The following is a 20,682-nucleotide window of genomic DNA, read 5'->3' as shown; positions in this document are numbered from 1 at the left end:
CTATGCGTTCAGAAATCGCTCCTGGCTTGGGGGGAACCATATGGGATGCTGAGGGATCGAACCGCAGTCCATCCTATGCTAGTGCTTGCAAGGCAGACACCTTACCTCTAGCGCCACCTTCCCGGCCCCTCCTTTGTTTACTTCTAATATCAAACTGTTCACTTTTCATTATGAAACTTCATCACTTACTTTAATGCATTCCAAAGTATATTTCTGAAGAAATGTTTGTATACAGATAGGAAAGGGGCTCTAGAGTTGATTCATGTCTCTAGTAATTCCAAAGAGAATATTCAGTCAGTGCTGGACTTGAAATCACAAAAAATCATTAAGATTGATTCTAGAGTCTTGTCAAGCAATTCTCAATATCTCAATTACCTTGAATTTAGAAACAATTGACAGCAGCATCTCTAGACTCAGATTTGAATCCAAATATTTATGAGGTACAGCTACTTCAGGAAACAAAATTAATTTTTTACTTAATTACTTAAAGTAATTTATTATGTAATTATGTAGCTAGAACACTGTGCTAGAAATTCTGTAGATAGACTATCTACAAAATTTATATTTCACTTCCTGATAATTCACTATAAGATACTCTTTTCATGTAATACAAACTAAGTACTATATTACAAGACCATATAGAGACTATGATTATCAGTCATAAAGCAGTATGCAATGAAAATAGTGCCCAGCAATGTATCTTGAAAGATGAAGTTATACTTTGTCATTTGTGAGAATTCCTGGTTGTAGGATTATGCTTTAGTGATGAATCAGATCATTTTGAATTAGCTCTGCATGGGTTTTTGAAAGTAAACTATGATTTTATAGCAGTGAACCCATAAACCATATAGGGTCACAAAGAAAAATAAGTGGAAAGATGTTTCTATAGTATCTTTATTTAAGCACTATGATCGCAAACATATTTGTAGTTGGATTTCAGATATAAAAAAGAACACCCCTCTTCACCAGTGCAATCTCACCACTAATGCCCCCTATCTCCCTCCTCCCCAACCCCCTGACTGTATTCGAGATAGGCATTTTATTTTTCTCACTCACTACCATTGTTACGATAGTTGTTAGTGTAGTTATTTCTCTAGCTGCACTACCACTCTAAGTGAAAAGGAATTGAAGGAAGTAAAATTAATTAAGCTTCAATATTCAATGACAAAAACAATATGTCTTCTTAAAATACAAACAAAAATTAAACAAAAAAGAAAATGGCCAATTTAAGAGGAAATGGGACAGATGACAGTATTGTTTTTTACTTCCATTAGCCCTATATTTAAAGTTTTTAAAGTGCTATAAAAATATTATGTCTCACACTGTCTTTGAGAGGCAAGTGTTATTATCTCCATAAAAAAGGTGGGGAAAAGAAGGCACAGAGATCTGCTTCTTTTATACAAAGGGATGCCAAATATTGTGTGGAGTATGTGAAGTGAAATTTGAAAATAGATAAGTGAGGAAAGAAAAGGCTATAAGAATTCGTAATTGAGGGACATAATTTCACACCACCTAAGTGTCCAGAACATTAATGTAGTGAATCTTCATTTCCAGTGAAGTGGAATGAAAGCCTTGAATTGCTTCAAGGTACCATATCGTGCAAATAGCAATTTCCGTGTCAGAAAACCTTCTACTTGTACAGTTGTTCAGAAAGAATAAGATAAGGTTTTCACACATAATCATCCAAAGTATGTTCACAGTTGTACTATATTATCTGTATCTATGACTAGATCTGTGCACACTTTGCTTGGAATATTAAATATTCCTGTGCATTGTATAGACTCTAAAAAAATTCTAGTATGTTTTGACTCTGTGTTATTCATTTCTTTTTCTCTCTTTTTCTTTTTCTTTTGCTATGTCAGTGATTGAACCTAGAGCCTCACACATTCAAGGCATTTGTTCCCCGCACTGAGTCACATCTCTGACCCTATTCACATAGTTCTGATCCTTTCTCAACTTGCCTTTTTATATCTGACAACATTTTTTGTGTTCCTTATACTCTGAAAATATCTTGAAGATGCTCTGACTAGGGAAGATGGATGTAACTGCTTGATAAAAATTTTGCAAAGAAACCCCAAAAATGTTTAGTTTTCTTTATGTAATGACTGTCTCAATGTTCCCACGAGAAGGTGATGATTTCCTGTTAATATTTTCATTTTTTTCAATGATATTTATTTAAGTCATGGTGAAATTATAAAGTTATTCATGACTGCATTTTAGACATACAATGTTTCAACACCAATTCCTTCACCAGTGTCCATTTCCTTCCACCAATGTGCACCCCATCCCATTTGCCCACCCCCACCAGTCTGCTTCTATAAGAGATACAGTATTTTTTTTCTTTTTGGGCCACACCCAGTGACGCTCAGGAGTTACTCCAGGCTATGCACTCAGAAATTGCTCCTGGCTTGGGGGACCATATGGAATGCTGGGGGATCGAACCGCAGTCCGTCCTAGGTTAGTGCATGCAAGGCAAACGTCCTACTGTTTGCGCCACCGCTCCAGCCCCAAGTGGTACTTTTTAAAAATATATATAAGCTTTTGCACTATAGTTTACAATATTATTGCTGATAGGGTTTTATTCATAACACTTTACCACCTTTCAGCACCACCTCTTCCTCCTGGTCCAGTGCTTCCCTCTACCATACACATTGCCTCTTTTCTGACCTATTCCCCAGGCCTCTCGAATGGTGTTGCTTTTTACTGATGTTCTTTTTTTTTTTGGTTTTTGGGCCACACCCGTTTGACACTCAGGGGTTACTCCTGGCTATGTGCTCAGAAATCACCCCTGGCTTGGGGGAACCATATGGGACACCGGGGGAATCGAACCGCGGTCCATCTGCTTGCAAGGCAGACACCTAACCTGTAGCGCTACCTTCCCGGCCCCTTTTACTGATGTTCTAATGTTGTCTTTGGGTATTCATTATTCCACCATTATATTTCTTTCTTTCTTTTTTTTTTGGCCACACCCATTTGATGCTCAGGAGTTAGTCTGGCTATGCATTCAGAAATCGCTCCTGACTTGGTGGGGACCATATGGAACCTCGGGGGGTCGAACCATGGTCTGTCCTAGGCTAGCACTTGCAAGATGCCTTTTCTCTAGTGCCACTGCTCTGGCCCTGCCATCATGTTTCCTAATATCTCTCATATGAGAGCAAACATTCTGTGTTGCTCTCTCTTCTTCTGACTAACTTCACTCAGCATGATATTCTGTATGTTATTCTATGTAGCAGAAAATTGCATGACTATCTTTTATTCTGGTTGAGTAGTTCAATGGAATATTTAAAATTAGAAACATTGAGAAAGTTAGGTTGTCTGTTAATAAGTTTTCTCTCTTTTTTGGGAGGGGGCACTCAGCAATACTCAGAACGTACTCCTTTGTAAGAACTTACAGACTCTCAGGCTTTTCATTCAGAGATCATTCTTATTATACTCAGAGACCCAGTAGGTTTCTGAGGATCAAACCTGGATTGACCACATGCAAGGTAAGCACCTTACCCACTGCACTCTCTCTGGACTCTGCTAATAAGTTTTCCACTAAGCTAAGGATAAAACCTAGTGATCTGAATACCTTGCTGGAATTTTGCAAACAGTGCTCTTGTTTTAATTAACTAGCATCCAATTCCTTGTTCCATAATATATTTGCGGTAATAAGGTTGCTTTCATAGTTAAACTAATTTCAATGAATTTAGTAATAACCCATTTGGGGAACAAATCAATCTTTTTGTTCTTTATAGATTTATTAATTTTTTGGGGGGCCACACTGGGTGACACTCAGGGGTTACTCCTGGCTATGAGCTCAGAAATCTCTCTTGGCTTGGGGGACCACATGGGACACTGGGGGATCGAACCACAGTCGGTCCTAGGTTAGCCGCATGCAAGGCAAACACCCTACCACTGCGCCACTGCTCCGGCTCCTTCTTTATAGATTTAAATGATTAAAGTTGCCCAGATTTAATTAGGATTTATTTTAAAGTTACTATGTAAAAAATGTTACTATGTATATAAGTTACTATATATGTATACACACATATATATTTATATGTTTTGGGTCACACCCAGTGATGCTCAGGAGTTACTCCTGGTTCTGACTCAGGAACCAGATCTGGCGGTACTAGGGGGGGGGTGTTATATAATCCCATAGATACTGGGGACTGAACCTAATTAGCCGTGAGCAAGGCAAGTGTTTTCTTCAACTTATTTAGAAAGAGAATTAAGTTCTAAAGCCTTTAAGGCAGTAATTATATGTGACAAATGAAAATTTTCCCCGTGTATATAGAATAGCATTAACTATGTTCCCATTTTTAGGAGCACTGAGAAAATAGTCAAATAATTTTCTATGTACTATAGTCCAAATAAGGATTTTTGATAGAGAATCTAAAACTTCTCTTGGCTTAGTCTATTTTGCATTTTCTTCCTTTCTTAACAACATCCTCTAAGCAGAAAATATTATAAGTAAACCTCTAGATGAACACTACCTTATTGAAAAACATAACACTCCTTATAGATTAGTACTGTAGTTACAAGGGAAAGACAGGTAAAGGTTTTTATTAATGACAGGTAACTCTATTTGACAATAGCAACCAGACCAACAGTTTAATTATCTCTATGTAAGGTCCCTGGGGAAATATAAAGGGGGAAAAATATATGTATTCAACACTGAGACAATGTATCCTGTTTTTTTACAATAATGCTGTCTTCATTTGCCTTGCACATGTCTGATCCAGGACGGACTGCGGTTTGATCCCCATTGCCCCATATAGTCCTCCAAGCCCATAGTCCCCTAAGCCAGGAGCTATTTCTGAGCTCATAGCCAGGTGTAACCCCTGAGCATCATCAGGTGTGGTCCCCCAAAACAAAACAAAACAAATAATAATAATCACCCCCCACAAGATATATCATGTTCTACACAAAATACACATGGTTGATTATTTTGTTTTTGTTTTTGGGCCACACACGGTGACACTCAGGGATTACTCCTGGCTATGCACTCAAAAATGGCTCCTGACTGGGGGGACCATATTTGAAGACAGGGGATTGAACCACGGTCCTTCCTGAGTCAGCTGCATGCAAGTCAAAAATCCTACCACTGCACCACTGCTTCGGCCCCACATGGTTGATTATTTAAGCAACCTAAAGTAAAATTATGAGAAGGATGTTACAATAATCTCACAATCTAGAGATTAAAAAAATGAACTAATAAGAACATTGAAGATTATATATTACAATAATTTTATTTTATACATATTTACTCATTACTAATGTTTCTTCATGGGTTTGATTGATTCCTCAATGAACAGGGAAACCAAAATATTCTATTAGTAAAGTAGATACTTTCAATGAGTAAACAAGGCAATTTTCTATCCTATCTATTTTGTATGCTCCCTGTGTCTTCTTTCAAATAACTAACTATTTGATGCAACAAATGCTAACTGAAATGACTCCCAAACAAAAAACTATAAAAAAACCTTCTTCCAGTGGGAGATTTATTCCTGAAAATTATGGCTGAATGTAGGAATGTGAATTCATTTATTCAATAAACAATAGGGAACCTGTGCAGGTTAGTTAAAGCTGAGTCTTCTAGAAATTCAAATATAGGAATACCAAAGGGAAATGGAAGGTTGTAAGGTTGTTTCTTTTTCCTTCTGGACATGAACATTTGCAAATTCATTAAATAAGTTATTTAGCTTAGTTCCTCTATTGATGGTTCCAAATAATAAGAGTTTAGGTGACTATCACCTAAATGAAGGTGAACCACAGATTTCAGAGTATCATATAAAAGCTAGAGGACTAGCTTTAACAAATTTAAAATTTTTATGTAACCATTGGTAGGTCATTAAGTATAAAGTTTACAAATTTGAAATGTTTGAAACCGTAAAATGTTGTTGACTTACCATTTTGCCTTAGTGTATTACAGGAAATAACAGGTTTTCCAATGAAATAATCTCAAATCCAGTATATCTCAGTATTAACTTCTGATAGAAACCTCAATTTCAACTAACTCTAATTATGTAGCAAGAAATATAGTATGTACTATAAATGCATATGAAAGGAAGACATCCTTTATTTTGTCTATATTTCCTATGAATATAACACAAACTATTATGACACCTCACATAATGATTTAGGTGATAATGTCACCAGTTAAAGCTATGACATGGCTATAATACATAGCTTCAGTTAGCCTATCAGGCACAAATATTGAGGAAACTAGGCTTTATTGGTTCAGAAACTTGCCTGCTTGCTTTACAGAACACTTTGTTAGTGAGAGGAAGAATAATGTCTCCAATTGAAAAACAAAGCGAGTTTGGGGCTGGCAGAATGCAATTGCCCAAGTTAGAGTGAACAAAATTGATCTAAAATCATTTAGATAACAATGTGATGGGCAGCGGACAGCATTTGTTTATGAAGACAGAGTATGCCAGGCAAATTTGATTTATTTGGTCTTATAAAATTACTCAACAAGTTTGTGGATAAAGAAAACTCCACAGACAAACAATATATCTAAATGTTTGTAAAAGCTTTTGATGTGGGTCTGCATGAGATTAAGATAATTGAAATGCTGGGAAGATGTTGCTTCGATAAAAATGCAATGGTGTGGTTATCAAATTTAAAATAGAGTAATCATAAAAAATAGATCATTATATCTAATTGATATATCTGACAGAAGACTATAAAAGAGCAAGTAGGCATAATAGATCAATATTGTAAGCAAGTATGAAAATAATTTAGTTTTAGCAGAAATTAGTTTGTTCTTCAGTAGATAACATAGCATAAGTAAAAATTAACTTAAATACTTTACTATTTGTCCAATTTACTATTTTTTACATTTACAGATATTTATTTACAGATACAAATACTTATTTGTATTACATAATACATTTTGAAAGTATCAACATTTGGGGTATGTGGTCTCAGTTAAAGGAACTGAACTATTTAATGCTTGATAGATTTCCAAAGCAATGAAAATATTTGGAGGCACATGTGTGTATATATATATATATGTACATACATACATACATACATACAGTGGTGCTCAGATGCTACTCCTGGTTTAGTGTGTAGGGAAATATGTGGTGGCAGGGATTGAATCCAGGTGTCCTGAATGCACTTTGGCCCACTGAGGTTTTTCTCTGTCCCTCCAATGAAAATCTTGTGTAGGCTTGTGTAAAATATCTGTTGTAGACTTTTAAAAGCTGATAAATCATTTACAAAGAGCTAGTTATAGTACTGATAGTAAAATTAAGAGAAATAACAATTAATTATAAATATACATTTAAGAAGCAGATGTGGAAAGGAAAAGGAATACAGTATAATCTATTTTTTACTTTATTTAAAGAAAATGTTTCACATAGTTCATCATAATAATTTGTTTCCAGATAAGTGGAAGCAAAGTTATTAAAAAATAGAAAGAAAAATAAAAGAAAAAAGAAGAAATGGAAGTGTAAAAAAAGAAAGAAAAAAGCATAGTCAGTAGCAAGCATATTTGTGAAAATTATTATATCTCCAATGAAGTCATTAATACAATGGAAAAGGTTTAGTAAGCTCTTGTTAACTGTCCACTCTGTTAAATTGGTGTATTCCTATAGAGATGACAGCCTCAAACAAATAAAGTTGTCCAAAATTCAAAGTACTATTACTGATATTATGACTCTTAGGGGCATATACTCAGCTGCCAGGCCTCCTAGAAAAAGGAAAAAATGAAGGGAGGGTGTTGGTATTTGCTCTTTTTGCCCTCGTGATAACTACCCACAAACCTTCAGACCCAAATTTTGGTCAGATTGGTGTCCCTAGAGGGAATTTTAGAGGGGTGATGAGGTAGGGCTATCTGGAGAACAGTAAATCTGGGTGATGGAAGCAACAGGCATGACTTCAGCAGGGCTAGGATTTAGTCCACTGTCCTGAGATGGCTAGCTTTCTGCAGTGTGGGCCGGTATACCCATGATCTTTCACAGCTTGGTTTACATCTCGTTTGAGAAAAGAGTGAATCTATGGAGATGACTCCATGCAAACATAGCAATTGCATTTGTGGGCATGGTTATGGTTGCCAGGCTTCTCAGAAGAAGGAAGAAAAAATTCCAAAAATCCCTGATAATATCTTGTTTGAGAAGAGTCTATGGATCTGGCCTGATTCAAACTTGGCTTAATGTAATCTATTTTTTAAAATTTATTCAAAGAAAATACATTGCATAGTTGACACAATTGATCATAATACATTTGTTTCTGGAAGAACAAAGGCAAAATTATTTTAAAAAAATAGAAAAACTAAAGAGATGGAAGATAAAGAAAAAGTTCAGTAGCAAGTATATTTTTGAAAATATTGAATCACCAAATAACTCATTAAAGGCCTTCAGGGGTCTCAAACTCAATTTACCTGGGGGCTGCAGGAGGCCAAGTCAGGGTGATCCTTGAGTGCAAAGTCAGTAGTAAGCCTTGAACATTGGGGGGTGGTGGTGACCCAAACAACTAAAACAAAACAAATCAAAAAAAAGATTCCTCTAGGGCATGGCCACAAAATGTTGTACGGAGGGCCGCAAACGGCCCGCGGGCCGCGAGTTTGAGACCCCTGGTAGCAGAAGGCTTAGTAAACTTTTCTTTGCCTCCTCCTCCTCCTCCTCTTCCTCCTCCTCCTCCTTCTTCTCCTCCTCCTTCTTCTTCCTTCTTTTCTTCTTCTTTCTTCTTCCTTCTTCTTCATCTTCTCCTCCTCCTCCTCCTTCTCTTTCTTCTCCTTCTCCTTCCTTCTTTTCTTCTTTCTTCTTCCTTCTTCTTCATCTTCTCCTCCTTCTTCTCTTTCTTCTCCTTCTTCTCCTTCTCCTCCTCCTCCTCCTCCTCCTCCTCCTCCTTCTTCTTCTTCTTCTTCTTCTTCTTCTTCTCCTTCTTCTTCTTCTCCTCCTCCTCCTCCTCCTCCTCCTCCTCCTCCTCCTCCTCCTCCTTCTTCTTCTTCTTCTTCTTCTTCTTCTTCTTCTTCTTCTTCTTCTTCTTCTTCTTCTCCTTCTTCTCCTTCTTCTCCTCCTCCTCCTCCTCTCTTTCTCTCGCTCGCTCTTTTAAAGGATAAGAGTTAAAGAAATACAGTAAAAACAGTCTTAGAATGGTAATTGTAGTTTGCATAGGCCCAGCAAAATATGGGGGGGGGGGCATGGAAAGTAAAAACCTTGGCCTAAATACAAGGAGACCTTACCCCTAAAGTTTTCTGGCATAAGACCAACTCTGAAATCCAGGCATACTAGGTTGTCCAACCCAAGTCATTATCTGTGTTGCCAATAAACTTTTTTCGCACAGTTGCTGTTGTTGGTGTCAGGTTTCTGTAGTTAAAGATCCTGGATTCTATTCATATCCTACATAGAAGTCAGGATGATGTGGATCGTCCTCTAGTTTCACCTCACAATTAGAAGGCAATGCAGAGAGCCCTTCCCTGAAAGCAGGTTGTTGTTGTTGTCGTTGTTGTTGTTGTTGTTGTTAAGTCTTCTGGGTGATAAGGGAACCCACTTTGGATTAGGTCAATTTCAGGGCATCTGTACGGTCTTCCCTGGTAGATTGTTCCAGGTGATTCCAGGTGAAACAACTGAGATTGTTTCGTAGATGGTATCTCTGGTTCAGGGGTGAATGGGCAATGCCCGTTCTCTGAGGCCTGAGCCAGCTCATTATGACAATGTTCAGGGTGTAAGGTCCCACTGCATTACAAGATTTGTGTGTTCCTATCTCTATTAGATAAGAATTTGTTTGTATGTATAGTATTTTCCCATTTTAATGTGCCTATGCAAAAGAGGATCAATGCCATATGGTTTTATTGGTGCAAATGGGGGTCACTGGAACAAGTCCAACAATCCCCATAACTTGGTCCTAACATAAACTCTAAGCCGAGGGACTCTTCTACCAGAATTTCTTATTGAACAGATGTGATCTATTTTTAACTTTTATTGTCAAATGGGAAAATGTTTTAAACTTAGAGGCACATAGGTGATACTAATATATTTAACAATATTATGAAATGGCTACTAAGCAATCAGAAGTAACACTGACCATTTTATTGGAATAAAACCTTAAAGAGTCCTTGGCCTGTTGGACATCAACTCTGATGCATATTGAAATGAGAAGTGGTTGTGTTTATAAGTTGCTTAAGTAACTGGGGGACAGGGGAGTTAAGGGAGAGTATTTGGAAGGTGATGGTTATCTGAAAATTAATAGTTTAAAACCTGATACTGTTTTTTTTGGTGGGTGCTATCCTTTATCAAATGATCCAAAAATAATACAAAATTTTACTAGACCAAGTTAATAAAGTTAAAATACAATTAATATAAACATATTACTAGAGTCAGAGAGATAAAGAGGTAAGCTGCTTGTATTACAAGTGGCTAAGCCTAATTTGACCACAGGTACCACATATGGTCCTCTGAGAAATGCCAGGTGTCTTCCGGAGCACAGATTCAGGAGTGGCTTCCTTGAGCACTTGAGAACTGTGAGGTGTGGCCATAACACCCTCTCCTTAAACCAAAACAGGTTACTAATACATTTTGTTCATAATTAAAATACAAATATATTTGAAAAAATATAGCTTTCACTTATATACCAGGGAAATATTATAAATAACAGAACACAGTCAAGTTGAGGCAAAGTAGAATTTTTTTTTTTTTTTTTTGGTTTTTGGGCCACACCTGGTGATGCTCAGGGATTACTCCTGGCTATGAGCTCAGATATTGTTCCTGGCTTGGGGGACCATCTGGGATGCCGGGGGATCGAACTGTGGTCCTTCCTAGGTAGCACACACAAGGCAGATGCCTTACTGTTTGCACCACTGCTCCAGCCCCCAAAGTAGCATTTTTGTAAGTGTGAAGACAAAAGTATGAATAGTTAGTTTTTAAACAAGTTTCAACTTCTTATAAAAATGTTTAGAATATAACTGACTTAATGGTCCAGGTAGTATTTGATTAATTTAGATCTATCCTCCAGTGAAAATATCTAAAAGATTAGGATTTAAGGCAGGTGGTTTCCAAGCAGTCCTCTGGGGTTCAGGGGGCTACTGTGAGCAATTCCTGACCAACTGAGCTGATGGTCCCAGGGTGGAACCAAATAATGCTGCAGTTCTGCTTGGACTGTGAGGTCCAGGGCCACTGAGCCACCCCAATTGTGCTCAGGGGCCTGCAGGATTATATTCTGGGAGAAAGAGATCAGATTGTTCTGCAGACAGAACATGAGCCAGTCATGTATTATCATATAAAAAGATAGTATAAAACTGTCATACTAGGGGAAATTTGTTGATATAGGAATCCAAACCTGAAAGATGTTCTTCTCTGTGTGAATTTTCTTTTTGTTGTTGCTAATGGTGTTTTGGTTTGTTTTACTATTTTATACCAAATTTTAAAACTATACTGCAGGGGCCAAAGTGATAGTATGGTGGTTAGGCATTTGCCTTGCACACGGCTGACCCAGGACAAACCTGAGTTCGGTCCCCAGAGTCCCATATGGTCCTCCAAGCCAGGAGTAATTTCTGAGTGCATAGATAGGAGTAACCCTTGAGTGTTATCGGGTGTGGCCCAAAAAACAAACAAACAAAAACAAAACAAAAAACTGTACTGCAGATATCTGAAGAAACATATATTTAATTTGGAGAATAAGTTTATGATTTTAAAAAGATATCTAGGGGCCAGAGTGCTGGCGTAAGTGGTAGGGCATTTATTTGCCTTGCACACGACAGACCGTGGTTTGGTCCCATATGGTCCTCCAAGCCAGGAGCAATTTCTGAGCACATAGCCAGGAGTAACCCCTGAGCATCACTGGGTGTGGCCCAAAAACCAAAACCAAAACAAAACAAAAAGATAGCTAAAATGTCATCATTTGTGTAATAGAAGCTAAATAATGAAAAAGGGTGAATTAAAGTTATAAATACATAGAAAAATTTTTTTTTGTTTTTGGGTCATACCTGGCTGTGCTCAGGAGTTGCTCATGGCTCTGTGCTCAGAGTCGCTCTTGGCAGACTCAGGAGACCAAACGGGATGCTGGGATTCGAGCTAGGTCTGTCCTGTATTGGGATCTGTCTTGTGTTGGCTGCATGCAAGGCAAATGCTATCGCTCTGGCCCCAGAAAATTATTTAATTTTTTTAATGAATTGTGTATTGATTCTTAAGACAATGTCCAGAAGATTACTTGCTTCTTTCAACAGACTCAACAGATATTGAAAGCCAACTGAGCTGGAGAAATAGTATAGATGGTAAGGCACTTGCCTTGCATGTGGCAGGCTCTAACTCAATCCCAGGCACCACCTATGGTCCTTTAAAATCAAGAGGAATGATCCCTGAGTGCAGAGTCAGAATTAAATCCTACACACAAATAAATTATAAACAAATAAAATATTTTCCCAAATAAACAAAAAAATCAATTGAGAGGAGAATATAGATGTAGCTCATTGAGAACTTGCCTTGCAAGTCCCTAGGTTTGGCCTTAATACTGCGATTTTTTTTATCTTATTAGTCATCATTTTATATGAGTGAAACCAGTTTAATATTTGTCTAATGTTACAGAATGGATCTGTTTTTGATAAAAATTAAAATAAAATCTTCATTTGGAAAAACCTTACAGTCAATGGGAGATAGATAGTAATCTCAGTTCTTGTACCTGGCAGGAAGTCTAACAAGAGCTCCTCTTATGCCACAAGCTGCTGAGACTCCTAAGCCAGGTAGTATATATGGCTTATATGCAAACTACCAGAATCAGTGACTCTTGAGATATGAATGTGTCAGAATAATTCTGGATTGTTAGTGTTTCTAGGTGCTTGACAGAAAACAAATAACATACTCTCTTCATCATAGGCCTAAATAATTTCTATAAATAATTTTTTGCAAAACATTTTTCAGCACATTCTATAAGATAAGTAGGTCTGCAATGTACTTTTCTCAAAGATAAGCAGGTTTACAACATAGAAAATAGCAACAAAATCAGACTCATGAAGACTTTAAATACTTGAGGCATGAGGTAAACTATAAAACAAAACCAAACAATATGATGATTATAATTAAAGACAAAAGCAGTTTTGTAATACCTACAGAGAAAAGGATCATATAAAGTCTGAATGTACAAAAATTACTAGAAAGAATTATATTATGGTTTTAAATATTGTAATTTGTATTGTTATTTTAAATAAAATTTATAAGTGACATTTATTTTGCAAATAAAAACAGTGTATAAGTAAAATTGATAAGTAAACTATAAAATCCAGCAATAATATATATAATGTAAATTTAGCCAAAGTTCCAGAAAGAAAAGAAAGAGGGAATGAGATAAATAATTATCTGAAGAGTTTCCAACTAATTTTTCTGTTTCTAGTTTCCAAACTGGAATTTTCAAAATGACAAAAGACTTCAAGGTGATGATTTTTTTAATTATAATATAATTTTATTTTGATCATAGTGACTTACATATTGCTGACAATAATATTTTAGGTATATATTCACATAAAATCAGGAGGGATTCCCATCCATCACCAAATTGTTCTCCCTACCCGTCAGTTTTTGTCTTCCCTCCCATTTCTTCTTCCCTCACCCCCAGGGCGGCTAGAATATGTGGTCCCCTCTGTATCCAACCTATTACTTAGTACTCTTGCACCTGTTTGGTCTTGAGGCCTCCCTTATTTCCCCCTCTAACTGGAGGCAAGACCAGCTATTTCAAGTTACGTGGTTTTGCCTGAAAAAGAAAAAAGTAATAAATTGGGGTAAGAGTCTAATACCCCGAAAATGGGCGGAATCCTTCTAGTGGCTCTCATCATCGATTTGGGAGGTGAAAAGAAAGAGAAGGTGAAACACTCCACCAGTACCAAAAGAAGTGTTAAATATCCATTGAGGACTCCAGCTATATTGATAAGCACCACAAAAAACAAACAAAAAAACAAAAAAAACACAAACAAAAAACCAACAAAAACAAGCACACAAACAAAAAAACACACCTTGGTCTTGAAATAAGAAACATGGCATAGCACATAACGAAAGAAAAGAGAGGAAGAGAAAAAATAAGTATAACTGGGGACAACAATTTCAATAATCACACCCAAAGAGAGAAATCGACCAAAATAGATAGGTAAATGAAAATAATAATAATAATAAATGAAGGTAAAAAATATATATATATATAAATAACCAAGGTTTTGTGCTTTTTGTATTTTTGTTTTTTCCCTCCTGCCCTGGCACAGTAAATATTGGGGTCATTTGAAAAGAAATTCACTTGGCCTAAAAAATATGGGGTTTCTCCGTCCTTGGAGTATACTGTCATGGGGATCAACTCTAGACTTTGCTCAGGATCATTTACTCTCCCGGTGGCGTTTTTGTGGTTGGTAGACTTCTGCTCTGTCCAGGGTGATACAATCAGAGCTCTGTGTTTAGAGGTCTCAGTATCTGCACAGATCCTGAGATGGGATTTATGATGAAGTCAGTCTTCGTGATTCTAGAGGTTCTGTTACCTCAGTGTCATTTTAATCCATCTTCTGTGGTTGGTGATCTTGGGCTTTGCACTGAGCCTAGGATGGCACCTAGGTTAGCATCTTTCTTTGTGCTTCCAGAAGCTCCATTCCGTTACAATTGTCTCTGCAGGACCTTTGGGGCTGGGGATCATGCTTATTGTGCAGGTCATAGTTCAAACCCTAAACTAGGGCTTTTTTATTGGTCCCAAGATGTGTACAGTCTGGTCGTGGTTCTATCAGCCAGTCATCTGTAAATCGCAATCTTGGCTTTTGGACCTACCAAAGGGTGCCAAGTCTTCTGGTTTTGTCTTGTCGTTAGCTGGTAAGGTAGGCTAATCTGCTCTAAGGTCAAGTTGTTCACATTTTCCTCGTTGTCAGGATATCATGTTAGAGCTGGCCCTTGTTGTTGACCCCGCAGTATTAAGGCTGCCCTGGATGGGATTTGTTTCCTGCAGCTGATGTGAAGAGCTGTGCCGTTTCTATGTCTGGGATCCAGGGTTCAAGGCTGGATGAATGGTATCTAATCACCTGAGGTCTAAGTTGATTCCACATGACATATTTTCCAGGTAGGAGATATCCCTGTATTATTAACAACTGTGAGTTCCTATCTCTATTAGATAAGAGCTCTTTTCTATAAGTAAGATTTCCCCTTTATTTAGTGTGCCTTTGCAGGGAGAAATGGTGCTACATTATATTGTCGGTGTATTTGGGGGTGGACAGAGGGGATAACAGAAACAGGTCACATCCCCAAAAACGATAAAAAATTAAAAAAATAAAAAATGAAATGAAATAAAATAAAATAAAATAAAAATAAAATAAATAAAAAAAGAAAGAGAATGACAATGTATATGCTCACAAATGTATATGTAGGACAGGCATTTGAAAAAATAAATTAAAAAAATAAATAAATAAAAGAAAAAGAAATAAAATGAGTTAGCGAAGCTTTTAAAGGACCGAAGTGGTGCAAAAAACTACCTTACATTTTGGGGAAAGCCGGTAAAGATGTGGTGTATTACAGGTCTTATGCCTATGTTGGAAGTACAGTTTTTCCCATTGCCTTTTGGGTTTTTCTTGTGGTGTGTGGGTTCCCAGGCATCTTTCTATCCCACCCCCTGGCCTTCTTCAGTTTGGTAAAAATTTGTGGTAGGGAGGTCTTGGAAGAATTCTTGTATTGGGGATACTTTTGGACCTAGGCCCGGTTTCAAGAAACAGTCCACGTTAGGGGGAGTTGGTAGGGAGGGCCACGCAGCATGAGTCCGCAGGGGAGTTGGCTGTCTTTTCTTGCAGGAGACTAGGTGTGGGTTTGACTGGGTGTCCCCTCGCCTGGGTGCTGGGTACTGGTTCGTTGGGTAGGAGGTCGATCTTGATGCCTAATAGATTAAGGACTGAGGATGAAGAGTTTTAATATGGTGGGAGATCTGGATGGGATTGAGGGTGAAGGGATAGTTAGATTTCCGGAGGGAGAAAGGGGAAGGTATATGAGAGGGGTATGAAGGGAGAGAAAAAAAAAATACCTTATAAAGAAAGGGAGAAGAGAAAGGGGAAAAAAATAAAGAGAAGAATAGAAAAGAGAGAAATGAAGAAAGAAAAAAAAGAAAAGAAAAAAGAAGAAAGTAGTGAGAAGAGAGGAGAGAATAGCAAGGGAATGCTGGATTGGTTGATTGTGTTCGATGAATAGAGCCTGTATCAAGGTGATGATTTAAAAAACATTTCATGAACTAAAAATTATAAATAAAAAGAAAACCATAACTAAGCACATGAAAGTAAAACTTCTTAAATATAAGGAATAAAATTAGTACTAAGAACAACCAGAGAAAATTACTTTTTAATGATTATAATTTTGCAGTGCTATATTTCAATCAGACTTCACACAGGCAAATCAAGTATTCAACTGCTGAGCTACTTCTCACCCCAACTCTAACACCACCCCTACTACAGCAACAATGTATTGAGAGACAGTTGAGTTTTCACTAGTAAAAAAAGGGAAACAAGAGACAGCAAAATGCTGTCTAAAATTATCTGAAAGAAAATTATGGCCAACTTATAATGTTACAGGTAGATTCAATAAAGATATTTCAAACACAATAAAGCTAAGAGAAAGGTCATCTCCAGCAAATCTTCATTGAAGGCAATTTTCAAGCATGAATTTTAGGCAGGATGAAAATGATTTCACAGGAAACTTTAAGATATGAGAAAGAATTAAGAGCAAAATAAAGTAGAAAACACGAGTAATCTAATGACTATTAACTGTGGGAAGATAATGTCTTGTAAATTTTATAAATTAAAATACGTTGTATTTTACAAAATAAAAAAACTGAATATATGTCAGTAAAGAGTAGTGCAATAAAAGTGTTCTAATCAGTTATAAAAATGACAAAAATTAGTCAATAAAAGAACACAAAGGATATACTTTTTTTGTTTGTTTCTTTGTTGTGGGGCCACATCTGGTGATACTTAGGGGTTACTCCTGTCTCTGCACTCAGGAATTACTTCTGATTGAGCTAGGGGTACCAAACATTTAAACTGGTGAGGAAGAAAAAAATTTATCCAAGGACAATCTTTAGTTTTGTTTTGTTTTGGGGCTACACCCAATAATGCTCAGAATTTGGCTGTGATCGGCTCTACACTGTGTTCACTCCTGGTGGCACTCAGGTGAACCATATGTGGTGCTGGGATTCAAACCAGAGTGGCTGCCTGCAAAGAAATCCCTTGACCCCTGGATAATCTCTCCAGGTTCAAAGGGGGACAATTTTGTGTGTTTGGGAATGGAGGAAGGATGAAAACATGGACAAGAATCAAATCCAGTGACTCACAAATGCAAATCAAGTGCTCTATTGTCAACGCACCTCCAGGCTAAGGAGGACTTTATACATAAAATATGAATAAATATAAAACAAAATTTAAAAGAAATGTAACATATTAGACTGAAGAAAATTTAAAGAACACAGATATAATTCCAAGTACAATTGCTTCTCAGCCTTTTGGCTAAGATCAAGTGTAGTACCAAGTATAGCAGCAATTATACAAATATAAAAGGACTTAACTTCAGTTAAAAGTTAAGAATTGTGAGCTGGAGTGATAGCACAGTGGTAAGGCATTTGTCTTGCCTGCCGCCGATCTGGGACAATCCTGGGTTCACGCCGGCATCCCATATGGTCCCTCAAACCTTCTAGGAGCCATTTCTGAGTGCAGAGCCAGGAGTGGTTAAATAACTAAACTGTTTTAGGTATGTATCTTTTGAAATAACTTTTATTTCTTTCAAAAGCACTGGCTTGATCAACATGACATAATTAATCAAAGATCCAACATAAGAGACTGGCTGTGGCTCAGTGGCAGAGCTCATGACTTGCATGAAGGAGACTCTGGATTTCATCCCACCTTGCACATTCACACACAAACACACACACATGTATATGTAACTGTAAAAAATCTTCTAACATATATTTAATATTTATATCATACATATATTCATATCAAATATTCAATGCCAAAATATGAATAGTAGGTCTAAGTACCTTTAATAGGACACATATTTTAAACATAATAATACAGAATGAAATTCAGAAATATATTTCTTGCAAATATCAACCAAAAGATAGCTGATGTGGGGACTGCAGAGAGTATAGTAGGTAAGGCACTTTCCTTTTTTTAAAAAAATAATACATTTTTATTTAGCATCATGGTTTCAAACATGTTTGTAGTTGAGTTTCAGTCATAAAATGTACATCCTCCTTCACCAGTGCAATTTCCACCACCAATGCACCCCATTTCCCTCCTCTCTCACCCCTGCCTGTCTTCAAGACAAGGATTCAATTTCTTTCACTCACCACTATTGTCATGATAATTATTGGAGTAGTTATTTCTCTAACTGCACTCACCAATCATTGTGGTAAGCTTCATAGCATGGGCTGGTCCTTCCAGCCCTCATCTTTATTGTCTATGAGTATTATAGTGTTTTTTATTTTTCTTAAATCCCACAGATGAATCAGACTATTCTGTATCTCTCTCCCTCTGATTCATTTCACTCAGCATAATTGTTTCCATATCCATCCATATATTTGGTGACTTCATTTTTTTCTAACAGTATTCTAACAGCATAGTATTCCATTGTATAGATATACCAGTTTTTTTAGCCACTCATCTGTTGCTGGGTGTCTGGGTTGTTTCCAGATTCTGGCTATTGTAAGTAGAGTTGCAATGAACATAGGCAAGGCATTTTCTTTGATTTGGCCAATCTCAGTTGGTTCAATTCCTGTCTCTACATCTGATCCTCGAATCTACCAGAAGTGATCTCTGAGCACAGCACCAGGAGTATCCCCTGAGCACTTCTGAGTGTGGTCCACTCCCACAGAAACAAAATGAAGATAACTGTTGTGTTTGGAGAAGAATTACTAGTCAAAGCCTTGATGATGGTTTAGTAGTAGAAAGAATACTTTGCAGTGAGACTGTGTATTCAATTCCCAACACTCCCCACATGCTCAGTGGATCTGCTTTTGGGAACTCTGGCACCACTATAGCAATGTGTGTGATTCACAGAAACACAGCAGCTAAGTGTGTGACCTTGGATGTATGGGCACTGCAACCACAGTGTATGCCAGCAGCATGACTAAAGTGGGCAACCTGGTTATTTCAGAGACTCAACAAAGGGAGGGAAAGTGGTCAGAATACATGTGAAAACAGAAGTATTAGAACTTAAATCGGTATTTTGTATTAGTAAGCTGTTCAAATAACCAAATAGGTAATGCTTTTAATTTATACATACTTATGACAGTCTCAAAACAAATAGGGCAAAAAAGGATAAATGACAGAAAAATAATTTACCAGATACCTTGGGGAAATTTTTTTATATATAGGTGTAATATATACATTCCTTCCAAGCATATGAATAAAATTTACTTATCAAATCTAAAAAGATAAAGTTTGATATATCTTTTCCCTTCCATGGAACACATATGAGTATGATTCTGAGTAATTAAATGATGGTTAGAAAGTTAATCTGTAACCTTTGGATTTTATAAGCAATCCTAAGGACAGAGACACAGATAATTGAATGCAAATATGAACTAGCACTAGAGAGGATATTAGCTTCTTCTTCAGTTTATTTCTCACTCTATGATGGCAGATACTGTGATGCTCAATTTAGAGATTAAATAATTGAACCTCAGAGATTAAGAATATTTCTAAGATCATCTCTTTAGTGTTAGAATTCAAATCTAATATTTTTTGAGCACTGAACCAGTTCCAGAAAATGCGTAATCCTTTGAAACTGAAAGTGAGAAGGTAAGTATTCTTACAGAAGAATCTCTGTAAAATTATAACGATGTCTTTGTGCAGCACTGAGAAAGGTTTAAGTGTCTGCTGCATAGGAGAGTTATATATTGAGGCAAAGAAGTGGCTGAAATGGTTTGAGAAGAGAGTGCTATTCTAGAAGTCCAAAGATAGTGCTAGTGATTTGGAATGTGACAGAAATTAAAATGCCTCTCCATTATGGCTTCCTATGTGATTGAGAATCCTTTTCTTGCAGCTCAAGTTCACTTTTTTCCCAATTACTTATGGTTTCTGAAGTGAATCCCAATTTCAGAAGGCAGTCTCTCATGGCCAAGTGAAAGTAAGCTGTAAATTTCCAGTACTTTCAAGTTTCTAGAATGTCTAAGTTATCTATTTTACTGCTTAATACAAAGAGAAAAACACTCTAGAAATAGTAAAATGATCTAGTTTTCAACACAATTCAATATTTTAACAACTAGATTCACTCAACTATTAGCTATGCTAATCTTCCCTAGTTGAAGTCCCTCCATCAAGTTTCAGCACAGTGATCTCACCCCTGACCTTTTCCAATCCCAGAACTAAAAGTTTCAACCCCAGAATCTATAACTGTTACACTAACACAGACCTTAGAGTTATCTTTTCAAACAAACATTTGATTGTATCATCTAAATACTTAGGGAATAAAAAGTACTGCTACCTGAATAAGATCCATGTTCAATTCCACAATATATGTAATGTTGTTTGTAACTGGCCATATTATCTGCCCAGCATTAACCCCTTCATTTCTTTTTTTTTGGGGGGGGGGAGGGAGTGTCACACCCGCTGGCGTGCAGAGGTTACTCTTGGCTCTGTGCTCAGAAATCGCTCCTGGCAAGCTCGGGGAACAATATGGGATGCTGGGATTCAAACCAGATCCATTTTGTATGTTGGCTGCATGCAAGACAAAGGCCCTACCGCTGTGCTATTGCCCC

General features: G+C 37.0%; 1 pseudogene; it reads left to right on the top strand.

Moving 5' to 3' along the window:
• Window positions 1–17,408: 17,408 nt before the first annotated feature.
• LOC126002948 (uncharacterized) lies at window positions 17,409–17,491 on the top strand (annotated as a pseudogene).
• Window positions 17,492–20,682: the final 3,191 nt, after the last annotated feature.

This window comes from Suncus etruscus, chromosome 2, assembly GCF_024139225.1.
Source record: "Suncus etruscus isolate mSunEtr1 chromosome 2, mSunEtr1.pri.cur, whole genome shotgun sequence".
Lineage (NCBI taxonomy): Eukaryota > Metazoa > Chordata > Mammalia > Eulipotyphla > Soricidae > Suncus > Suncus etruscus.
Note: the sequence above shows the minus strand (reverse complement) of the source record. Positions and strands in the feature narration are given on the sequence as shown.